At 40.9% G+C, this 16,323-nt stretch overlaps 1 protein-coding gene across 1 annotated transcript in view; it reads right to left on the bottom strand.

Moving 5' to 3' along the window:
• cdh8 (cadherin 8) overlaps positions 1 to 16,323 on the bottom strand; it is a gene marked incomplete at both ends in the record, with an annotated part of 117,934 nt that overhangs the window by 55,009 nt on the left and 46,602 nt on the right. The gene's annotated exons all lie outside the window — the stretch shown is intronic.

The following is a 16,323-nucleotide window of genomic DNA, read 5'->3' as shown; positions in this document are numbered from 1 at the left end:
AAAGGAAAAAAAAAAAAAAAAGGGATGAAGGCTGAACAAGAAAAGTGCACAAAAAACGCTCTACAACTCCACATTAAATATCTACAACTCTCCTCCTGAATAATTAATAGGTCAGCCTTGGCTGTGTTCTGAGGAATGCGAACGGGAACGCTTCCTGGCATCTTAGCAGATGTGAGTAAGCATTTGTCAAGACAGAGCTGTAAACTGTAGCCGTCTTCAGCTTACCTGCTGAAGTGATGAAGCAGACAGGACCTCCTACTCATCATCACCACTCCAGAGAGTACCTGTTACTTTCCTGAAGCGCAGCTGATGAGAACACATGCACACGGTCTCACGTTGGGAAAACTTTCATCCTTCCACAGACCTCAGTAACGGATCTTCAGATAACACCAGAGTTGCCTTGTAGATATTTAGATGTGTACCAGTTTATGTGGATTCTAGTTCGGCTCAGCTCCAGGAAAGTGTGATGTTCGCGATGCAAATGAATGCAGCTGCTGGGTTTCATAAACAACTTCTCAGATCTGAGAGGAGGCGGCAACAGGAGGTGAGACTGACACATGTCAGCATCAGCCAAACCCGTTCTGAGTCGAATCACTCGGCAGCTTTTAGGGCCTAATTTATCAGTAGGGACAAAAAAATTCAACATAATCTTCAGGGATTATTGTCTGTACTTTATTCTGCATCCTGTATGTAACGCCGACACGAGGAATCGTCTCATCACTCATCATCCTCTCATGTTCATCCGTGCATGCCGGTTTGTTTACAGGCTGAAGACGACTTTTCGGATAGTCAGCAGTTATGAAATGATGGATCTGAACCATAAAGAGGACGATGCAAAGTGATTTCAGTTTAATGGTGGTCCGTGGATGAAAAGATAAATCAAATGGCAGATGAAACACAAACAGAGGCAAACACAAACATCTGGTTGCTTAGTTACCGCATTTCTGCCAAGTTGAGGAAGAAAACTTTTGCTGAGGAAATCACGACTTCTTGATGACATATTTAAAGAGCAGTAAAACGGTAAGAGGACCAATAGTTAATTAATATGCAGCTTGAGCAATGAAGCCACTGTAGATGGCTGATGAAGGGAAACTGCAAACTTCTGCAGGACTGATCAGCTGCAGCGTGTGGTTTGCAATCTGACACGGGCAAACAATGATTACTGCTTGGATTATAGATCGTAGAACTTTTCAAAGCATCCAAAGGACTTTATATTGAATCCAGTGTTCTGTTACACACCAGTGTTGGTGCATGTGCAGCTCCAGCTGCCCCACGGAAATATGGCGGCCAATCCACATCAACAACCTAGACAACCACCAAACAAGCACCTCAATCGTCGACCATTGCTGATGACACTGGAGGTGAGGTGGGACCATAGACTGTACATAAAGAGATGGGCGGAGCCTCCGTGACGTCACCCGTAGGTTTCTGAAGAGCTGAATTGCAGCTCGGTGGGCGGTTCCTACCATCACCATCTTGGCAGCGTCATGCGTGTCGTCTCACCCGGAAAATACAAAAATGGGCAAAGAGGTGGAGCTGAGAGGGGGGCTGTGAGTGTCATGGTGGATGATTGACATCGAGCGAACTCCGAGCTTTCTGTAGCTAAAAGCTAACCAAGTTAACTCGGAGATAACGGGAGCTAACCAGATAACGGAGGTAAGCAGGCTAAAGCTAAGTCACGTTGTTCACCAGCTAAAAACCGTGGTTGTTCTGCGTTCTTACTTGAAGCCAGAGATTGGTACCTGTCAATCAAAATGACACGCCCATGAATGTGCCGAACTTCGAGATTAAATTACTTTTAAATGGGCGAGTTAAAAAAAAAAAATCACTCCCCCCACAGTTGTCATGAAGGTAAACCTGACCTATAAACAGAAAATGGATTTTTGAACCAGGCTGTAAACATGTTTATTTATGCTGTCAAGTTGGTCTTTTTAACAGGGGAGTTTATGGGGATTTGCTCTGTTTTGCAGCCCCTAGTGGATGAAGGGGGAACTGCAGTTTTATGCACTTCCGCATTGGCTTCACTTTTAACCACCGGAGGTTGCTGCTTGGGTGGGACATAGTGGGAGAGACGCCACTGCTTCCTCTCAATAATCATCCAGTTTGCAGACAGCTCTAGTTTAGTAACACACTAAATGGAAAAAAAAAAAGTCTGTCTGAGATCGCAAAGCTTATTTTTTTAAATAACGTTAATGTTTCTTTTTATTTTGAGAACTTTGCCTTTTGCCATTTTTTGGAAAGCACAAAAAAAATCTTGTTATCAAAAAATAAGCAGCTGTTTCTCCAGATCAGACGATGATAAAGGCAGAAAACATGAACAGAATTAGCATCTAATGAGCTTCATGACTGAAACGCAAAATTTAAACATTTAGACATTTTTGTCTTTCAAAGAATTAATTTGTCTTGTCATACTTGTTTTTAATAATTGAACAGGTATAAATAGATAACTTGTTTTGAGCTAACATGACACAACACTCAACTTCAGTATAAATATTTGTATCTAAAAACAGTCAGACAAAAGTAAATGAGTGTGCCGATAGGATTTCAGGGTTTATCTGAACAAGTAACGATGAGTAAATGGTGAGATATCAGCTGATGTCTAATCAATATGATGTTGTACTGTAATTAGATTTGTGATTTACACCCCGAGTCTGTGTGAATGAGTGACAGATTTCACACATATACACACATACGTGGTTTATGTGCACAATCCAAATGAATTTTGTTAAAAAAAGAAAAATATGAAAAAAAAATTAAAAATGTTTTAATAGCAGGTAAAAACAAATGAATCTCCTTCATGAAGCGGTTTAAGTAAATAAAAGACCAAATATGAACATTTATTAACTTCTGGTTAATTAAAGGCCAGTTTCTACTCGACACAGAAGACGGAAACGGAGATGGAGGAAGAGTTTTGTTCGTCTCCTGTGTCTGTTTTTAGTCATCCATCAGTTGAATCAGAAAATGGAGCAAAGGCTGGAGTTGTATAGCTGGTCTACAACCAGCAGAAAAAACAAACAGAAGAAAGAAAACAGGAAGACGACAAAGCGGAAACTGCTAAATAAAAAGCACTGAAGATGCAGAAGAAGGTGAAAACAGCACAGATGTTTAAATTCTCCTTCTTCTTCTAGTGTTTTCAGACGGTTGTGTATAACTGTAGATCGGTGTGTTAACGCGATCAACCGGTGTCCAAACACGCAAGCTAACTCCAAATTCAGCACTGCCCACTAGGAGGTGAAGTGACTTAACAAAGGTAACGATGTAAAAGATGCGTAGAAGTAAGACAGTGACGGACGACAACATTTTAAACGGACGTCCCCATTCATGCACAGAAGGAAGCATAAATGGGCTTTAAGCCTTTTTACTTACAATGAGTTCAGAATAATTCATTATCTCTGCCAAGGAGGTTTTTTTTTTTTTTTTTTTTTTTTTTTTACTCATGTTTATCTATCTGTCTGTGTTCAGTATAATTCAAGAAGTTAAGAATGGATTTTGATGAAACTGTCAGGAGTTGTTGGAAATGAAAAATGGAAGAACTGATTTCGTTTTGGTGGTGATCCGGATCACCCCATTCGATCCAGGAGTTTTTACAGTATTCTTTATTGTGCTTGGCAGAAGTTTCCGCTCTCTGAGTGATTTTCTAGTTTTTACAATAAATTAATTTGGAAATCCACATTCATTCATTCAGGCATTAATTTATTTATTTATTCATTCATTCATTCATTCACACAGCTAGCTAGCTTAGCTTCCAATCCCACTAGCACAGTGTTTATCAAATCCAGTCCTCAGGCCCCCCTGACACATTCCTCCTCCAAAGCACCTGAATCAGAGAACATCCTTCTCAAGTTCATTGCAGCCTGTTAACGAGCCTTTATATCATTCAGGTGTGTTAAAGTAGGGTTGCCAATAAAACATGCAGGGCTGGGGGGGGTGGGGGGGCTGAGGACTGGATTGGAGAAACACAGCCCTAGCAGCTCTGCAATGTCTTCTGATGACATCCTGAACCGAATCAACTCTTCTCCTCCACCGCAGTGCAGGATGCTGCGTCCTGGTTTTCGCTTTCAGATTGACTAACTAACCTTAATGCAGCGATCAGCAGTGTGTGACAGTATGACAGGAAAAGAATAGATCCACGTGCTTTTCAAAGCTGCAAAAAGCCAAACCAGAAATCTTTAACTGGGCGAGGCAGAAACAGGGGATGAGACAGATAATGCACGTCAGACGAGAATCTTTCTTCCTGCTTGCATTCTGCAGCCTTATGAATATGTAGTCAGGTACACGGCTACATATGTGTAAACGGCTTTCAGCCAGACAAATGTACTTTTTAACCTTTGATTCCCATCCAACCCACTAGAAAACTCTTGACCTTGCTACATTAAATTCATTTAACCACACTCACTCCTCCACAGCGCTGAGGGAGCTACGTGTGACAGCCGTGGTTATTCAAATTTTTTCTTTCAAAAAACAAAACTAAATAAATAAATAGGCAGAAGAGGGCTTGTGCACATGTCCGCTCATGCATAAACACACACACACACACACACACACACACACACACACACACACACACTGTCATTTACCTTCCCTTCCATGAAGTTTGTTTGCTATTTATCTCCTCCCTTTTCATTTTTTTTCTCTGGCTACCTCGTGGGCACGGCACAAAAAATAAATAAATAAATGTAAAAGATGACAAAAAAGGCGACTTTGTTTGAGAAACGACACGGTGGCTGAGGAGAAGGCGGCTTTTTGTCCTTAGTCTCATTGAGAGTCTTTTGCTATTCATTCGTGCGAGGCAGCCGCGCCAGCTAGGCAATCTTATGCAGATCACATTGAAGAGCTTCATTACCTAGAAGCCAGCTACTTTTTGTTCTCCCTCAAGGGGAGAGAGACAGAGAGAGAGAGTATTAGCTTAGCACAGGAGACCAACGATGAGCGAAATGCGGACGAGGGATTGACAGAGAAGCACAGAAGAGGGGGAAAGAAGTGTGTGCTTGAGGGTGAGGGGGTGAGTTGTGAGGTACACGAGGGAGAAGTACATATCACACCTGAGCAACAGCATCTTTACGCCTCCACAGCGACTCTCTGTTACTGCAGGAAAGACATATGTCTTAGTGTATATGTCCATGGGAGACTGTGTGTGTGTGTGTGTGTGTGTGTGCATTGTGAGGATGCATGACTTTTGTGCACTCACCAGAAAAAAAATAAGACTCCAGGGGATTCTGAAGAGCTCATATTACTGTATCTGGACCAATGACTGATGATGTTACATACATAATTCAGAGCTACATTGGATAATAAATAACATTTGATGAATTAGTAATGCACATTTGTGTGTGATACTGAGCAGCTGTGACTATGCGTGTGTGTGTATGTTTTGTTTCTTCCTCTCTCTTGTTAACTCCTGATCATCAAATGTGTTAGTTCTGGGAATATCGGATTTTCTCTCCGTCTTTTTTTTTTTTTTTTTCTCTTTTCTCTTATGCAGGCCAGGTAATCGCTGAGTTTCAATAAACTTATGCTGAATAAGCAATTAGCTGAATGCAGACACACACACACAGGCAGAAATCAAGGAGGAGGGATGGACTATGGACACCATTTTCTGAGACAAAGAGTAACTTTCATCCATATATCCATTTTTAACTTGCATGGACGTTTTATTCTGACGAGAAACAGCGGACAGGAAGCCGGCTGTTCTTTGGACGGGTCGCCAACTCATCGTCAGTGTGTGTTAGGCTGTCTACAAACTGTAAGCAGATAGGAATGAAAGGCTGAAAAGAATAATTAAATAACGAGTAACTGACTGTAATGACTGATTCATCTTTTACAATGGTGTAACAGACAGACAGAGATGTAAAATATTCTGCAAATGTTGGTGTTTCAGAAAGAAAAGAGAACACTGAAAAAAGGCAAAAAAAAACCCACCCACACATTCAAGAATCTTAATTGTCTTGATTATCTGTTAGTTCTGAACATTTAATTTAGTTGACCTGTGTTGAGAGAAAAGATACGAGTCCATCAGGCTACAGAGGATAAAATACACAAAAATCCCAAATTCAGATGGATTTGCTAAAAGAATCCCAGTTAAAGTCTGATTTGTGGTGATTATTGGTTTAAATCTGAGTCCACACAGACAATCTTTCTGTAAATACGTATCCACCACAACAAATGTCTGAAACTTGCAGTTTTTTATTGTACATGATAACATTTGCTACGTTTACATGGGAGTTTTTATTCCGAATAAAAGTTAATTCTGCTTTAAACTGATGAAAAACGACCGAGCAAACACTTAATCCCTAATGCTAATTTCTTTTTGGAATTAAACTTAATTCCAATGTAAGTGTCTGGTTTATTCACATTTTAATTCCGAACTATTTAATTCCTCTGTCATGTAAACCTTCGTTCTGCTCTAAGTTAACTCCGGTCGTTCTGAGCATGCTCGTTAAACTTCTCCTGTCCCGATGACGCGCGTTGTTATGCCTCCCGTGTTCGGTGGTCTATCTTTCTTCTCCTTCTGAGCTGCTGCAGAAAGTGAAGTAGTATGCTCGTGTTGAGCTGCTACTTCACATTTATAATAAAAATAGTGGCGATACTGGTACTTATTGTGTAGTTTTTACAAGTTACGACTGAAAAGACGAGAAGCAGGGAGTTAACTTTATTTACGATATACGTCACGTGCACCCTCTGTCCAAGATGATCTTATTATATCATCAACTACATAAATGCATCATTTCAAATAACATGTAATGATAATTACTGACCCAAAACTAAGTTATATGACTTTAGTAAACTCTGGATTACCCACCTTTGAAATGCCATAATGGTTTGGTCCATCTGGCAGGATCTCGTGCTGCATTCAAAGCACCGCATGGAAATCAATATTACATCATTTTTTTATACAATAATTAAGTAAATTATAGCTAATCAACAAAACATCAGGTGGTATTTCATCCTCCTCAGCAGTTTTGTACTTAAATAATGAAATTAGCTTAAGTGCTTTAAAAGTTCATTGTGTGATAAGCTACGTTCTTTTCAGATCATTTATGAAAACACAGACATCAAAGTTGACTGATCTTTCCTGGGTTCATGACTAGTAAGACTTTTTCCGCTACTTTCCTTCATTTTTCCCAGTTGGAGTTAGAAAATTCTCAGACTCAGACTCGGTCAGCTCGTGCTTGGGTTGTAGTAAAGAACTGCAGTAGAACTGCAGCTGATTTAGTCCTCTCAGTAGAATATGACATGTTTGTAGTTTTACGCAGACTTGCTCGCTCCATTACCTCTGGGTGCGCATGGAGCAGCTGCGTCTCACACACTTCTGTGGGAAAAGATGCTCCATCCACAATTACAGTTATCACACAGCAAGTTTTGGGGATTTAAACTTAATTTCAAGCCGTTTGTTAAAAATGCCACATCTTTATTTGTCATGCAAAACGATACGCAGCTGCATTTTTAAAAGTTGGCTTTTCATTGCAAACACATTTCACGTCTTTATTTATGCGTTTCTGTCGTGCACCTCCTCGCCTGTAATTTCTGAGTGACATTTCTGCCGATGGTACAAACAAGCGGTGAAGAAGAATACACAAAGAGACTAACTGACAGGTGACAAGTAGCACAGATACAAAGCAAGGTGACTAAAAGCAAGCCTACAGTGCAGCACACACACACACACACACACACACACACACAGAAGTCAGTACGAACACACAGAGGCGCAAGTGCAGATGCTGCTGCCAAATGAGGTGCGATAGATGGGAGTAGCAGGTTATTTACAGAGAAACTGCAGCGTGTCAGTTAAATCCTGTCTGCCTCCGAGGCCTGTCCTATCCCCATTTAGCACGGCCACAGAAAAGGGCAGGCTGGCACGGAGGATCTGGCAGCCAGACAACCCCCTCAGAAAGTCAGAGCCCCGGCCAGGTTCACCGCTCTGACCCCCTCTAACCCCCAGTTCAGCTTATGAGCTGCCCACCACCATCATCAGAGTCCCAGTCTGCCGTGTCCCTGTCCAGCCCAGAAGCATGCTCATCAGATGTGCTCCAGCCCCGCTCTGGCCCTGCTCTGGCCCAGCTCTGGCCCAGCTGCCCACTGTGTTAAAGGGCCAGAGGCCCCCTGCCACCCAACCCATCTGCCAGGCTGCAGACCAGAGTCTGGGATCAGAGAGGAGAGAGATACACCCTCTTAGCTCTCAACTGAAGGCTCAACAGAGAAATGTGAGATAAAAGATGCACTTTAAATGTGCTTCTCTTACTTGTGGGCTGCTGTGACCCTGAAATCCTACGGCGGCTTCTTCAACTTGAACTGATTTTAAAGCATCAACACTCAGCTGACTTTCCAGCAGCAGTTTGTGTTTGACATGTTCTGCAAGATCAGCACAGCACAGTCATATTTCTCACCATATCAAGTAAGTTTTTATTATTTATTTCTTTATTTTCTTTTATTTATAGAACATCTGGTCCAAGTGGAACATGAAATAGTCTGAAAATATCTGTTTTCCCTTTCCTCATCCACAAGACTGACTGACAGATAGATAGATAGATAGATAGATAGATAGATAGATAGATAGATAGATAGATAGATAGATAGATAGATAGATAGATAGGTAGGTAGGTAGGTAGGTAGATAGATAGATAGATAGATAGATAGATAGATAGATAGATAGATAGATAGATAGATAGATAGATAGATAGATAGATAGATAGATAGATAGATAGATAGATAGATAGATAGATAGATAGATAGATAGATAGATAGATAGATAGATAGATAGATAGATAGATGGGTGGGTGGGTGGGTGGGTGGATGGATGGATGGATGGATGGATGGATGGATAGATAGATAGATAGATAGATAGATAGATATTATCTACAATCAAAGTGGTTCACAAAATGAATGAGTAATTCTTTGTTGTCTTTAGTCAGAACATAGATTTATCCTGAGAAAGAAAGAAAAAAGAAGGAAAGAAAGAAATAAAGAAAGAAGGAAAGGAAGAAACTTTGCTGAGGAACACCTCTAACAACAAGAACGCCTGGTTCTTCTGAAACACAACATGATTAAAACGAGTGGTGATTGAAGACTTTCCTGCTCCTGCACATAGATATGGACAGATGCTTTTTCTGCAACAAACAGCAGAATTTAGCAGCATTATTCCTCATATCAGTGGAGGAATGACAGAACTATAAGTGCATCAAATCAGCTGTGATCACATCGTTTTCTGCTGCATGTTGGAAGCATGAGACGATCAGCTCTGATACAGGTCTGCATGTTGCTCATTTCCATATGTCTCCTCTTGATCAAGTCTGCTCATTCATCGTCCAAATCTGTGATGACAAGCCTTTACTTATTTTCCCAGCTGCCGGTGCTGATGAGAGCATAATCAGAAACATCATTAAGACCCGACATAGGCGGCTGTGCCTGTTAGTCCTGTTACCCACACCCATAATAACTCTGAAAATGCAAATCAACTCCAAGTAATCTATTAATGTCACTTCAATTTTATGTCTTCGCTCCAATTTAGCTCATCCTGACACATTTGGCAAGGATCTGCGCTTCAATACAGGTATTCATTTTCCCGCGGTTTCAGAGAGCACGGCCGACGCGAGGGGGAGACGGGCCATCTGTCTACGAGCTCGCTTATTAATCGACCTGATAATGAAGCTCGCTCACAGCCCAACGCTCCCGCGGCGTCTCTCACGTGAGTGTAGCGCAGCAAAACAACTTTTAGCAAGTTTGTTTCACAATGTAGCAATTATTGTCACTCGCACCCCCCTCAGCACGGAAAGGAGTTGTCTCGTGACCTCCTCCTAATTACCTGAAGTGTCACTTCAAGCAGACTTTGTAATTTCATGTACATCACAACCCCCTTGTTAGCTGCAGACGGTGGCAGAGCCTCATAATTCCAGCATATGGCCCACAGTCATGCAAGGGAATTTGTCAGCTTGTATTGGTCTTAAAGTCGAAGACCCCCATTAACAGGAAGACAGGATCTTCTAATCCTAGGAGATCTGTGCAAGGCGTGCAGAGGAATCACATAACTTCTGATGGCTCGGCCGGCACACACACAAACATAAAGCTATAAACTCCCTTCATCTGAAATGACACTGAAACATAACTATCAAATGAGCGGATTTATATGGTTAAGGATATGTTTGAGACAAGAAGAGGAATGGTGCATCAAATATTAATCAGCGGAGATAAAGCAAAGCGATAATGAATGACTTCTGCTATTTTCCTGAGGATTAGTAGCAGATGATGTTACATAAACCTTGGATTTGTAAAACACAGGCAACAAAAAATCAGTTTGATAATCTCCAAAGGCAAAAAAAAAAAAAGCTGTATGAGATTATAACAGTGCTAATTAATATTTTTTATACTAATAGAAGATGGAATTAGCACGTGTATTGTGGAAAAGGTTTCTCATGGCGAGGAACAAAAGGATCTGAGCTAATGTGACCGTGTCTCAGAGAATTATATGAAGCCGCGCGGCTGCAGTTTTAATGAAAAAGAAAAGGATTACTCCTTGGACCATAAAATGAGGAGTGCGGTTGTTTGTATGTATTTGATCCAGAGCATATTTAGAGGTAAAATAGATGGAAGCTAATGCACAGAGACAGAAGCAGAAAGACAGCATGGCATCCTGCAACCTCACTAAAAGGGAAAACGTGAACAAAAGCAGTGAATTTAAATGCATGTGTGATGGACCAAAAGGAAGCTGCCTGCTTGGTAAAGTGATCCATCTGAATGGGACCTATTGCTCACGTGTGGCATGTTTTATGTCTTATATGTTGCAGTTGGCGTAAACTGGGAAGCGGATCATTCGGATATACGCTCAGATGTAAACTGCTTCGGATTCACATGCTGTCCACATACGAATCATGTGTTTGACTTCACATGTCAACCATCAGTAATCCACATGTTTTTGTAATTCCTTATTTATGGGTTGTCCCAAATACGCCCTGAAAAGTCTCCAGTTGATCCAAAATGCTGCATTGAGGGTTCTGATGAGGACTAGCAGAAGAGATCATGTTTCACCAGTTTTAGCCTCTCTACACTGGTTCCCTGTTAAATCCAGGAGAAAGTTTAAAATTCTTCTCCTCACATATAAAGCTCTCCATGACCAAGCTCATGATGGTGATTCCCAGAGTCTCAAAGAGTACTATGGGAGGAAGGGCCTTTAGCTATCAGGCTCCTCTCTTATGGAACCAGCTCCCACCGTGGGTTCGGGAGGCAGACTCCCTCCACACCTTTAAGATGGAGCTGAAAACCTTCCTTTTTCATGATTCTAATAGTTAGGATATGAGCATCTCCTGAGTTGGAGTCTGCATGTACGGGACCCAACTGTCCAGGTTATGCTCATTGCTCTTATAGTTATGGGTAGTCTAGCCAACCATTACTTATGTAGCAATGGGGATTTTACCTGATGCACTGAGAAGTACCTCACTCTATTTCTCTAATATATTAATGTATAAATATATGCCAATATTGCCGTCTCTAACTTATTTCTCCTTTTTTCCGCAGGTCTTCCTGATTAAGTACAGTTGTACATGTTGATCTGTCTTTCCTGTCCTCTCCACCCCAACCAGTCGAGGCAGATGGCTGCCCTCCCTGAGCCGGGTTCTGCCGGAGGTTTTCTTCCTGTTAAAGGGAAGTTTTTTTCCTTCCCACAGTCGCCTCGTGCAGCTCAGGATGGGGGATGGGATCGAAGTCATGACTCGATGCAATCAGTTGGTTTCTATTACAGGATATGTTTGAATTGGCTTGAAATGATGTGTATGTAAGGTTCCCTGTGACAACATTGTTGTGAAGTGACGCTATACATATAAAGCTGAATTGAATTGAAGGTTTTCACTTCTAAAGTCTGCGTTTGCGCTTATGGTTCCATACATGAGTGCATGTTAAGAGCATGAGGTTTTTCAGAAAGGCAGGTTGACTCATTTGTTCATCCATTCACTTTTTTAACCACTTAGTCTAACTAAGGGTGACGGGGAGACTGGAGTCTATCCCAGCAGTCATCAGGCGACAGGCTGGGTTCATACTGGTCAGATCACCAGTCCATCACAGGAAAGGTTCAAATATACTCTAAATAAATGTTTTTTTTTTCCTTTTGTTACTAAACTGACAGTGTATTGTAGATGACACCAGCATCACACACTGGGTGCTTACACTGGTGACATCAAACCCTTTCCTAACGCGCCGTTTGTCCTCCAGAGCAGCCAACACCGTTGCTCTTCGCTTCCTCTCATTGTTGCACTGTACTTACAGAGACAATCCACTAAACAATTAAAATGACAGTCACCTCCATTCTCCGTCATTCAGGAGGATGAAAGTCAGGGAAAAGTCACAGAAAGCCACACGTCTTATCCGACTAGCCCTTTTAAAGGAAGAACAAAAGGTCTGTCTCCTTCATTTCCCATTAACCTCTATGCTCCTCCGCACACAGGAAACATGGCAACCTCAGTGGCCCATGCCACATATCTCATCCGGCTGTGGGGACCGCTTCCTATGGGGGATGGTGACATTCATTGAGGGGGGGGGGGTTTTGATCTAGACGTAGTCCTTGACAGATAAAAGGTGGGTGTTGATATTTGTCCCTGGTCTCAGTGATACTGTGAGGATACACTCGTGATAAGCGCAGAGCTGCTTAGACTCTGATGAAGTCTGGAGTGGAACTGACAAGCTCTGCAAGTGGATAACATCGTCAGCAGAAGCAGCCTGTTGGGGCTTGGATTAGGTCTTTTTATTGTTCGACATAGGCGGGTTCATGCCGAACAGAAACACATAAATTCAGTAGAAGACACGGAGCAGCATCTTTTCCTTGCACTATAATTACATCTGAATGCTTCTCGTGGAGATTTGCTCATATGCAGCCGACTCCACCGACACTTGTTTATTTCAGCTCCCTTTGCTGTGGACTTTATTAGTTATCCTCCGCTCAACACACTCCCAGTAATCCGCCGAGTCCTGCTCACATTCTTATTTCTGTGTGATAAAGATGAAATGGAGGTTTTGTGAAAATGAGACGAGAGAAATGAGAGACTTCTTGTTTGTTTGTCCAAAGTGTCTAATTCTTCCCACAATGCCACGGCGCATGAAAACTTCACCAGGAAAACTCGTTGCTGACAGAAAAAAAGAAAGCAGCCTTTCCAGCAAAGAACTGAGCATCCGAGGATGTTTAATTAATCAGTAGTGACAAAAGGGAACAACAATCAACAAAGAGATGCCGACTTCCATTTCTTATGCATTATTCCCTCTTGCAAATCACAGAGTGCTGTCAACTACCACTTTGCTCTCTACCCCGTCTGTACGGTTGTCCCAGCTCTGCACTGACTAAACCCGTGGAGAGCGACGGTACTTTTCAACTGGGATCCAAAGCAGCGAGCAGCAGGGATCGCGTAGCAGAGTTCAAACAAGAAGAGTTCACTGTTATTCTGTGTTTACATGAATACTTCTGTAACGTCTTTTGTTCCTTTTTGCTTCCTCCACATCAGCAGCTGATACAAATCAGCCGCAGTCATCACGAGTAGCTGCAGCTAAGTCATCGCGGCCTGAAAGAACCGCTGTAAAGAGGCTGCATCTTACAGATGGGATTCACCAAACAGATTCCATTACGTACCTCACACCATCTGCCCTCGCGTGTTGTGTCAGCTTGGTGACAGTTAACAAGAGGCAGCTGAATAAGGAAACACAATAACAAGCGCATGCCGCCCAGCAACAGACCCCAGCACTCTCCTCCAGCTCCTGCAATGTCAAAACGGCATAAAGACACACTCTGATCTCCCTCCTGCTACTGATGCAAACATTTTTCTACAAGCCTCCTGCTGCTCTGGGGTCAGCGGTGAGGTCCCCCAAAGAGAAAACACACTGTAATGATCCACTGACAGCTTTCCACCAAGGCTGCATCAACTATACATTAATAACAAACAGTGGTGGTTTGAAGGCATGCATAATGTAAATGAGAGAACATGAATTAACTATCAAACTGTGCAGCAGGGTGTGTTTGTAGTGGCTTCAGTGCAGGATTGTGGTGACTTTTAGAAGCAAGCAGCATCAGTTAATGTCAAGGAGAGGGTCCATGAAGACTCTGCAGGAGCATCGTTTGCTTTCTATACAGCTATGTTTGTTTCTTACTTGACTTGCATTTAGAACATGTGATTATGGAAACACTGGAAAAAAGAAATTCTACCTTTACATGTGCTTGTTTGGCCTGTGTGCAGTAACAGCTGATGCACGTGGTGCCATGATAACATGATCAAACAGCAACGATACATTCCTGTGACTGACGGGTTCTTCATGGAAACAGTGTCCAGATGTTACCTGGAGGGACGTAATCCTTGAGGAAGACCTCCAGTTTCTTTTTGTGTTTTTATCTATCTTAGTTATTAATTCTGACATGTGTTTCTACTTAAAACCCATAATTATTTATTTATTTATTTATTTATTTTGACTGAATTCTGCAACTCTGGCCAAACAACACAGCTTGTCATGGAAATGTGACGTTCTCTTTGCAACTTTTCAACAGATATATTAATTAAAAAGAGAAAACAGTAATTTTTCGACTAATATCCATTTAAAGCTGCCATCAACTTTGCTTTTTGCTACTTACAGCACTAATGGATGGTCTCTGAAACCCATCTCACCCTTTAAAAGGTGTAAATGGTTCAGTCTACGCCTGCTTAGGTGTGTTTGAACTGAGTTTGAGCTAGCCTGCATCCATACAGCGCGATCTGACTTAACAGAAAGCAGAAAGACTCCCAAAGGAAAGGAAAACCAGGTAACTGGGGGGGGGGGGACCAGGGGCAGCTGCTTCCTGATGTTTTTAGAGGAGGTGATGAGCAGAGCTGAACTAAAACTGTCTCAGCAGAAGTTTTCTGAGTCAAAGCAGCAGATAATAACAACACAAATCAATTCATTACTAAATCAGAAATGTATCACTTATTTTCACCAATCATGTCAGACGATAATATACTTTGTGTTGATATTGAAGCCATTCTCTAGTGATAACTTATGACATATTTATTATTATCTTTATGATCTCGACATTGAGACGAAACGGCCTTCATCAAAAATCCAACAGACGTCAGTCACTGCTCAGTAAGCATCAAATGATCCCTCATTATTTTACAGATGGTCAAACAGACCAGAAGAGGATTTTATTGTCATCATATATTATAACTAAAAATAAGTCTTATTATCATATGACCTTATGTTGATGCACCTGAGACACTTTTACTGACTAATACTAAACTAATAACTAATAACTACACTCTTTTATTATTATTATTATTATTATTATTATTATTATTATTATTATTATTGTTATTATTAATAATAATAATAATAATAATAATAATAATGATAATAATAACAATAATAATAATAATAATAATAATGATAATAATAACAACAATAATAATAATAATAATAATAATAATAATAATAATAATAATAATAATAATGATAAAGCATTTACTATCAGAAATAAGTTCTGAGGCAGTAACATCCATCAGAATACATTTTAAACTAAGTTGTTAACATTGATAACATTCACTGATTATTTTTCTGCTAATAAAAATAGAAATGAATGAAATCTGGACATTTTTTTTCAAAATGAGGCCCTAAAATTCAGAGGAGCGAGTTTATAATGATTTATACATCTGATCACATTAATAAATGTTTATGGTTTTTTTTTTGTTTTTTTTAATGATCATTATCACTAACATTAGTTGATGTTTTGCAATGCGAAGTTGTTCTTTGGAAGCAGCAGAAACAAGAGTCTGAGCAAAGGGAAGAACATGGAAAATAACGCTGACCATTTTATAAATTTAGCAAGTTTTCATGACAGAAAAGGGTCTGTAAGGGGGGACCTGTGTCCTGGTACAGCACCGCATCGGCCAACACTCCTCCAGTGACTTGTTATTGTAAAATGAACATATATTTAATGAATTTTTACACATGCTAGTCTACTGACCATATCTATTTTGTAAAGAATAATCCTTTTCTTCCTTCGGGGTTCAAGGAGTTTTGGTCATATTGATCTTCACCTGCAAGTTGCAATTCGGATGAAGACGACTGAAAAACATGCAGCATGGCCGACACAGGAACTGAGTCTGGGCCTAAATTTGTTTTAAAGAAAAATAAACCCTAAACAAAACCCTAAAAATAAAAGGTCAAATGCAAAAATGATCCCCACAGTCTTTGCCTAATAAGATGCTGCCTTTGTCTGAATCTAAATCTTCTCATTAATGCTAAGTGTGGTCATCTCCAGCTTGAAGCAGACATACAGGCACCTACAGCTGCAGCACACGGGGAAACGTTGCAGAATGCAGCGTGTTCTGA

This window comes from Telmatherina bonti, assembly GCF_933228915.1.
Source record: "Telmatherina bonti genome assembly, chromosome: 1".
NCBI classification, from domain to species: domain Eukaryota; kingdom Metazoa; phylum Chordata; class Actinopteri; order Atheriniformes; family Telmatherinidae; genus Telmatherina; species Telmatherina bonti.
The sequence above is the reverse complement of the archived record's forward strand: the minus strand, read 5'-3'. Positions and strand labels throughout refer to the sequence as shown.